This window comes from Vipera ursinii (genome assembly GCF_947247035.1).
Source record: "Vipera ursinii genome assembly, chromosome: 2".
NCBI lineage: Eukaryota > Metazoa > Chordata > Lepidosauria > Squamata > Viperidae > Vipera > Vipera ursinii.
Genome location: NC_139513.1, coordinates 267,829,115 through 267,838,599, shown reverse-complemented (window position 1 = coordinate 267,838,599; position 9,485 = coordinate 267,829,115). Strand labels below are relative to the sequence as shown.

Here is a 9,485-nt window from a genome sequence, read left to right as displayed (position 1 = left end):
GGGGGAGGGAAGGGGGGAGGGTTGATGGGGAGGGGGGTTATTATTAAAAGTTTTGTAAAACTTTTCAATAAAAAAAGAAATCTATTTTGCTTTATCATGATATAGTTTTCATATGCTTTCAATTAAGTAAAAAATACTCCCATTTGTATAATAACTATGGCACATTGTTATACAAGAGCACATTGTTATACAATTAGGCTGCCCAACTAAACATCTCATGTTCTCATTGGTAAGACTTTAATGAATAATTACTAATGTTATATTTATTTATTTTTTATTTATTTTATTATATTTATATACCGCCCTTCTCCCGAAGGACTCAGGGCGGTGAACAGGGCACATATAAATAGAGAATACAAAAATTAAAAAGGATTAAATAATAGCCCAGATAAAGACAATAACAATGTAAAAAACCCCATTAAAAACCCTAACATCCCCCATCAGGCCAGGCCAGCTTGTTCAAATAAATGGGTCTTCAGACCGCGTCGGAAGGAGCGAAGGTCCGGTGCCATCCTGAGCTCGACCGGCAGCTGGTTCCATAAAGCCGGAGCGCCCACAGAGAAGGCCCTCCCCCTGGGGTTGAAGGCATTAAGCAAAACGATGTGTTGAAACAGCAACAAGTTTATTAACTCAGAATAGAACAGAAACAAGCTATTTATACAAGCTGTATAAATAGCTGCACAGCTATTTATACAGTTGACCTCTAGGTGGCGACCAACAGGTTTAAAGCAGCATTTTCCCACCCCAAACCTCATTATCAGCCTGGAGACAGCAAGTCTGGCTCAGTACAGCAACCGTTACATAACACAGACAAAAGTAGGTCAGACATTAGACATTAAGCAAGTGATTTTATACAGAAAAATGGCCAATACATTACAACCCTTCCTGCTATAGCACAAACTTTCAATTATTTGACATAATCTTTCAGATAATTAGGCAGCCTTCTTGACTGTTCACAACGTCTAGGGGTTACAGTGATCTCCTGGTCTACCTGCTTGCCTGCCAGGCTGGGTAGACCAGGGCTCTGAGGTTCAGTGGAGTCGGAGTGACTTGAGTCGCTTTGGCAGGCCAGTCCTGGTCGGCCCAAACCAAAGTCCAATTGTGCATCGAAGTCTGCAGGGCTGCTTCTCAGTGCAGTTTGTCTGTCCAGATCCTGGAACACAGTCAGGAGGGGACTCTTCTATGGCCATTTCCCTGTCACCATGCCCAAGAGTTCTCTCAGAGCATGCAAACTGCTCTGTTGGACTGCTGACATGCGGTTCCCGTGTGCTGCCCTCTTGGGAGTCCTGAGCCAGTGACTGATCTGCTAGTTGCTGACACAGCTGATCAATGTGCTGGCGAATGACTTGCCCATCTTCCAGGACCACCTCGTAGGAAAGTGGTCCTGACACCTTAACAACCTCTGCTGCCACCCACAAAGCCCCTTGCCCGTAATTCTGGGTCCAAACCTGGTCACCCACTTGAAAACTTCTTGGCATCTTTGGCTGTGCATTGTCTGAAGTGACTCTGTTGGGGTGCAGCCTGTCCAGTTTGGTGATCAAATGCCTGCCCCAGCAAAGCTTGGCTGGGCTCTTGCCCGTGGTGGTGCAGGGTGTTGTGTGCTGGCAGAGTAGAAAATTGGCCAGTCTGTGATGCCAATCCCGTGACAATTCTTTTCAGGGATTCCTTGGTTGTGCGGACCATGCATTCCACTTGCCTGTTCAATGATGGGTGAAAAGGAGCTGACGTGGCATGCCTTATGAGAAACTTCTGGAATTCTGAAGCGGTGAACTGAGCCCCATTGTCTGAGACTAAGATGTCTGGAAGCCCATGTGTTGCAAATATTCTGGGCAGCACCTGGATGGTCCTAGCAGTAGTCATAGTGGAAATTGGTACAACCTCCAACCATTTAGAGTGGCTGTCAACCATTATTAAAAACAACTGTCCCTGAAAGGGGCCGGCAAAGTCGATGTGGATTCTTGACCATGGTGTGTGAGTGTCCTCCCATTGGCGGACAGGGGCCTGTGGCATTTCCGGCCTGGATTGTTGACATGTGTAGCAACCTTGTACTTGGGCCTTGATAGCTTTATCTAGCCCTGGCCACCAAAGGTAGCTCCTCGCCAGTGCCTTCATCCAGACTATTCATGCAGAGACTCAAGAACTCTGTGCCTTAATGAGCTGGGAACTATGACTCTACTTCCCCACAGAATGCACCCTTTATGAGCTGAAAGCTCATCTTTCCATTGAAAAAACTTTGGAATTCTGGCCCTGGGCATTTGTCCACCAATCCTGTGTGAACCCAAGTAAGCATGTGATTAAGTGTCCTGTCAGCTGCCACTTCAGCAGCTATGTCTCCAGCATGGAGAGGAGACACTGGCAAATCCTGTATGGCTAGGATGTGTGCAGCCGGAGCCGAATCTGGCTCCACGTGTGGCAGGGGCAATCTGCTAAGGCCGTCTGCATGGCCCATTTCTTTGCCCAGTTTGTGAATCAGCCTGTAGCTGTAGGCTGAAAGGAATATAGACTACCTCAGCATTCTAGGAAATAGAATCTGAGGTGTCTGCCTGTTTGGTGAACAACCCTAGAAGTGGCTTGTAGTCCATAAAGACCATGAAATGGTGGCCATACAAATAGTCATGGAAATTTTAACCCTGCCATGATGGCCAAGGCCTCCTTGTCAATCTGCATGTAATTGCGCTCTGCAGATTACAGAGTCCTTGAATAATAAGCGATGGGAGACTGCTTCCCATCAGCCAACAAATGGATCAATACAGCCTCAACCCCACATGGAGATGCATCACATGTGATGCAAACTGGCAGCTTTTCATTAAAATGAGTGAGCACCGAGTTCAAAGACAGCAGTGATTTGACTGCCTGGAAACTTCTTTCGTGGATATTGGTCCACTGTCACTGAGCATTTTTGTCTAAGAGACAGTGTAGCAGCTCTGCCACTGCAGCTTTATGTGGGAAGAATGCATGGTAAAAATTAAGAAGGCCCAAGAAGGCTTGAAGCTCTCCTTTGGACCTAGGGCTTGGTGCCTGCTGAATCGCTTTCAGCTTTGAATCCGCAGGATGAATGCCATCAGCATTGATGCAAAACCCCAGGAACTCAGTTGACTATACCCCAATCCTGCACTTTTCTTTTTTTAATTTTAAGTCCCATTGTGCGGAACCACTGAAGGACAGCTCTAAGCTGTTCAGCCAGAAGTTCTGTAGACTCCCCAGCAATGAGTACATCATTGAAGTAGGGGCAGACCCCCGGAATGCCCTTGAGCATGCACTCCATGACTCCCTAGAAAATCCCTGGGGCCACACTCACCCCAAACTATAGGCGCTTGACCTTGAAGGCCCCCTGATGGGTGACAGTGGTTTGGTTAGCTGCCGTGGCTTCATCCACTGGCAGCTGTTGGTAGGCCTGTGCCAAATCTAATTTGGCAAACATGCAGCCACCTTGCAATGGTACCAAAATATGGCTGACAACTGGCACTGGGTACGCATGCTGTTGAAGTGCCTGGTTAATGGTGCACTTATAGTCAGCACATATGCATACTTCTCCATTGGCCTTAAGTGGCATTATATGGGGGTCTCCCACTCTCCACTGTCTATGGGCTGTAAAACCCCGACTCACCAGCTTGTCCAGCTCTGCATTGATTTTGGGTTTTAAAGCGAAAGGCACTCGATGAGGGTTGACCCATATTGGCATTACCAGGGGATCAAGCTTCAAGGCTATTGAAGGACCCTTGTACTCCCCTAGGCTTGAACTGAAAATATCCGTGAACTCTTGGCAGACTGAAGACAAGTTTGCCGCCTGTGTTCAGTGAATGCCAGTTACTTGGATGCCCAATGCATCAAACCAATGGAGCCCTATGAGGCTCGTGTGTTGGCCTTCCACCACGACAACATCTAGCAGGCCTGCAAACCCCTTGAAATTCACCAAAAGTGTGGCTTTGCCCTTGACCGCCATGCGAGAGTTTTGGAAGTCTGTGAGCAGAATATTAGATGGCCGAAGTTTGACTTATCTGAAACTGTGGTTCCAAATGTGCTGGAAGGTTCCTATGGAGATGATGTATATACAGTAGCTGAGCCTATGTCCAGTTCCATTTTGAATGGAACTCCCTGAAGCTTGACCTGAAATCAAAGCTTCCATCTGTTACTTCTTGTCCTGCCTTTGGGCGCTTTGGAGAATAGCTTGAGTCCCTCCTCTTTGTGGCAGCCCCTGAGATATTGGAAAACTGCTATCATGTCACCCCTAGTCCTTCTCTTCATTAAACTAGACATACCCAATTCCAGCAGCTGTTCCTTATATGTTTTAGCCTCCAGTCCCCTAATCATCTTATTAGCATGCAATAAACCTGTATTTATTTGCTTAGCTTTGCTTCCTGATTTCTTGCACCTGACGCTATGTTCCCAATCCAAACAAACCTCCTTGGAGATATTTGATTGGGATTTAGGTGGTAAGAAAACTCCAGTGGAATTTTGCAGCAGCAAGGCTGTGAATCTAAATCTAAGGACATTGCAATTGAATAACAAATCACAGGTTCCTGCTATCTGACTGTGCAAGAACAACTTGTAGGGACTGAGGGATTTGATAGCTGATTTAAATATATATACATGCAAAAACAGAAAAGAGGCTAACAGGATGGTAATTTTTCTGCTGTTTGTCTTAACTTGCTTCTCACTGATTGTCCATTTTCCATTGATATGTTCCCACCTGATATCAGACTGGTCATCTCTTCTTCTCAGCTGTCTTCACTTGTGGAGCTAGGTGAGCTTCCTCCCATGAGCTCCATAATATGAAACAAAAGGAGAGGAGAGTTGATTCCCATGTTGTGTGCACGGGTTTAAGTGAAAAGCCTTTTTCACATGTGTGTTTATACCTCTATAAATTCACTGCTGCTAACCAGAGTTGTCCATCTTTAAGCAGTCTTTAAAGATTTACTTTTACCTGTAGGCTTGGATTAGAGAGATAGATGGGCTCAGTGAATGGTGAGGAATATAAATAAGGGGTTTTTGTTCCTACAGTGGATATTGTTCTTATTAATTATCTGGAATAGTGTGACCTACTGTATAAAAAAATAAATAGTATCAAGATCAAAAGAAGTACTTGTTTGTCTCTATTCTGTTTCAGTTAGGTTGCATCTAGAATATTGAATTGAATGTGGGGCATTGTAAGATGGAAATTGATAAATTGGGGTATGTTCAGAAGAGCAACAAAGATGATAAGAAACTTCAGAGGAAAATTTAAAGAGGAATGTTTGGCGGAACAAGGTATGTTTAACAAGATGAAAGCTTGGGTGTTATTACAGATTGTGATATTAAAGAAACTAACTAGATGTTGAACTTGATAACAGCTGCAAGGTTATTGGTAGGGCAATATTGGAAGAAGGATAGCTTGCCTACTATAGAAGAGTGGACGCTTAAAGTGTCAAATTTAGCAGAAATGGCTAAGATTTCTGCTTATCTGAAGGATCATTCGCAAGAAAGATACATTTCGGTCTGGAGAAGATGGATAGACTATATTCAGAATAAATATGGGACTAAAAAGTTCCATTTAGCTTATGAGTAAATTTTAGATTGTTATTATTATTAATAGTTTATTATAGTGGAATTCTTATTAGTTTTAATTACATGGTATTATTATTTCTATATTGTATTGTTTAATAACTTGGATATTAATTTGTTTATGTTTTTACTATTATTATGTTTACTTTTATTTTGCTTGTATTTATGTTAAAGGGGAGTTAAAGTGCATTATGAACTTGGTTATTTATATAGTTGGTTAATGTTAGTTAGATTATGATTATTATATTTGTAACCCTGTACTCAGCTCTGGGAAGTGGGGGAGGGAGGGGGGTTGGTTTTGGGGATTTTTTATAAAACTTTTCAATAAAAAAAACAAGATGAAAGCTACATAGAGGTATGGTGGCTGTTTTCAAATACTTGAAAGTCACCTGAAAGACTGTCATGAAGAAGGTGGGACTGAATTCCTCGGGTACTTCTAGAAGAGAAAACAAACAAATTTATATGATAAGTAAGTTATAATTGGAGACCCAGGAACATTTTCCAATGATAGAAGCTGTTCAATCATAGACATTCTACTGGGAAGAGAATTGAATTAGATCAGCATTTCTCAATCTCAGCAACTTTATGTGTAGACTTCAACTCCCAGAATTTAACCAGCCAGTTGATATCCAAACATCTTAAAATTGCTGAAGTTGCAAAACAATGGACTAGGTGCTGCTTTCCCTTAGATTTTATAGTTTTGTTTTTTGTTTTTTTACATTAGATAATAAATAATTGATTATTTATGATTAACTTGTCATTTTTATGAATGTGATTTATTTTCATTGAGCATGTAATTTCAATTTGATATAACCTCCACAAAGTCTTTTGAGTTGGGTGAGCTATGATACCTATTTATTTATTTATCAAATTAATATGGCCACCCATCTCACAAGAAGTGACTCTGAGCAGCAAACAGCAATGGAAAGTATAAAAAGAATAAACATGTCAAACACAGTCATATTTAAACATGCACATAAACACACATCACAAAAGATTTGATCAGCAACAGAGCCACCTCAAGATTTCACCGCCCCCCTAAGACTCCCAAGTCTGAGGACAAAGTGAGGTCTTGAGGGACTTCTGGAAAATAAGGAGAAATGGAACTGACCTCACTTCAGGAGGAAGAATATTCCATAAGACAGGTGCCATGGCAGAGAAGGACTGCTAAGTATAGTTTCCTGAGAGAGGGGACTTGTAGCATTTCTCTCTTCTTGGATCTGATGGGACAAGAAGATATAATCCAGAGAGATGGCACTTCAAATAACCAAGCCCCATGTCATGAAGGGCTTTAAAGGTAAAAATCAGCACTTTGAATTAGATCCAGCAAATTGATTAGCAGGATCAAGGCACACAGCAAAATCCAACGAAGTCAATCCTTTATTTTATTCCTAGTGGACAGAATCTTGTCAAAATAAAGCTGTAACCTTCTAACCTACTAGATATATTCTGAGATTCTAGGGTGTGGCTATCCTGAACCTCTCTGCCCCTCCCCCCTATTCATTTTGGGACTGCACAGTCTCTTAATATTTATCCCTAATAACCAGGCAAGACATCTGATCTGGACCTGCAACAAGGCTGGAGTCCAATTCCAAAAATGTTCAAGCTACTTTCTTTGTTAGATGTTGAGCAGATTCTTCCATACATCCCTGCAAGTAGTTCTCTGAGCTCCCTCTACCCAAGAGGGCCAATGTCATGCTAAACAAGGCTGCAAGAACAGCAGTCCATTGATGCAATAAGGGCAGAGAAGTTCTGATGTTTTATCACTGTTATTGCCATTACTGAGGCCTTAGTAGCAGTACTAATCCACGTTCAATCAAGTTTGTACTTCTCTGAGTAACAATGATGCTCTAGCCATCTTTTCTTTTATCTCCCTCAGCTCCTCTATGAATCACGGAGAGTGATGGGATCCATGAGAGGAGAGAGGCCCCACAGGAATGATCCAATCTAAAGCCACAGTTACTATCCTATTCTGAGTGTCTACCAAGATTTCAGATTAAAAACAGCAGTCCAGCAGAAACAGCCCCCAACTCTCTCCAAAACCCATCTAGGTCCATCAGTTGCTGGGGGATGGCCAATCTGTTATATCCAGCCACCCTGCAATGAATAATGGTGCTAAAGAATCCAGTTTTCATCGGAATGTGATTTGACATTGATAAGAAAAATACTGACAGCTCCCTCAATTTCAGATTATATAGCCGCTGCTCCAACAGCAACATCTGATCAGGTGTGAGGCTAATGTGAGGTGCTGCATGATCTGTTATAACTCCATGACCATTATGGTGACCATGAACCCCCAAGCTTTCTCACAGCCCGACCCAGAAAAGGCAAATTGACATACCCCAAGACCATAAGTCTAGGGAACTCTACTGCCAATCTAGAAACAGATTCCAGAAGCTCAGGCAGGTAGATTGCCATGCAACAGGGAGGCTGACACAACAGCAACAATTGCAGCTGATCTCTAGAGCCCAACAATAAACAGGGTCTCACATCCAGTGATCTGTGGAGCAGCACCCCTGAAAGTCATAAATGATTCCTGAATTATCATTGCCATACCTCTGCCTGTGGCCTGGAGTCTTGACTGTGCCATTTTCAGAACCCACATGGGCATATCTCAGAATGGGTCATCCCCACCTTCTGGACCCAGCCAAGTCTTGGTAATACACACCAATTTGGCCCTCTCATTGATGATTAGATCACAGATGAGGGAAGCCTTATCTGAACGATCTTGCATTGAAAAGCAACACTCAGAAAATACATATAAATAACATATATGATAAAGTCATATAAAGACATAAATATCATGCTAAACCACAGTTTTACTGAAGTACAACTGTGAAGCCATGAATCATGGTTTATTAAACAATAATAGGATTATAAACGAACTCATCAATATATGAACCCAAATCATGCAAACTACATTACAGGTCTAATCCCACAATTATCATATCCAGTCAGCTACTAATCTAGTCAATACTCCACACAGATAGTTCTGGCAACACCCAATCATACTAACAAAGTAAAAAGTAACTTTTTAGGGAATGCAGAGTCAGTACACTCTTTCTTCTTCCAATGCCTTGCATCCTTTACTACTTTCTACTAGAAAGGTTACTTACAATTGATTTCATTGCATCATTGACCAATGACCAAATAGACATTGCATCCAATCAATGCTTGGGAGGAGTATTCTGTTCCTAATATATTATGTTTATCCTAGTCTTGCTCTTCTTATAGAAATCATTGTATTAGATAAATACAGATAATATGGAGCTTGGATATAACAAAGTGTGAATCAAAGTAGCTGCTGAGTCATATAATTTGGCTTTTGATGCTTAATCTGAGTAAGTCTGAAGATTGAACTACCAAAGACTATTAAAACAGGAAGCTTGCTAAATATTTTTGCATTGTTAGTCACTGTAATAAATATATATCTACTGTTTAAATGACTGCTTGTATTCTGACTTCTGTTTTTTCTTTGTCACATGCCAGATGAAGTAATATATCTTGGGGATACAGTTGGGATACTCATAGTAGTCATCCCCCTACAAAAATATGTTGAGTAATACTTCAGCGATATAACATATGATTTATCATAGGATCAGTTGGCATACTTCTGAAATTCTGGTACAGGTAGTGCTCAACTTACAACTATTCATGTAATGACCATTCAAAGTTACAATGGCACTGAGAAAAGTGACTTTTGATTGTTTTCACATCATGACTGTTGCAGCATATCCATGGTCATGTGATCAAAATTCAGACTTTTGTCAAATATTTATGATGATTGCAGTGTCCCAGGGTCATGTGATCACTTTTTGGAACCCTCTGAAAGCAAAGTCAATTGGGAAGCCAGATTTACTTAACAATGGTGTTACTAAGTTAACACCTGCAGTGATTCATTTAACAACTGTGATAAGAAAGATTTTGAAATGGGTCAAAACTGA

General features: G+C 41.7%; 1 long non-coding RNA gene across 1 annotated transcript; it reads right to left on the bottom strand.

Annotated features, from left to right (window-relative positions):
• Positions 1-271: 271 nt before the first annotated feature.
• LOC310636457 lies at positions 272-7,030 on the bottom strand. Its single transcript, XR_014491723.1, has 3 exons — positions 6,653-7,030; positions 5,931-5,977; positions 272-573 (listed from the first exon to the last, which is right to left on the bottom strand). It is a non-coding gene; the product is annotated as an uncharacterized lncRNA (long non-coding RNA).
• Positions 7,031-9,485: the final 2,455 nt, after the last annotated feature.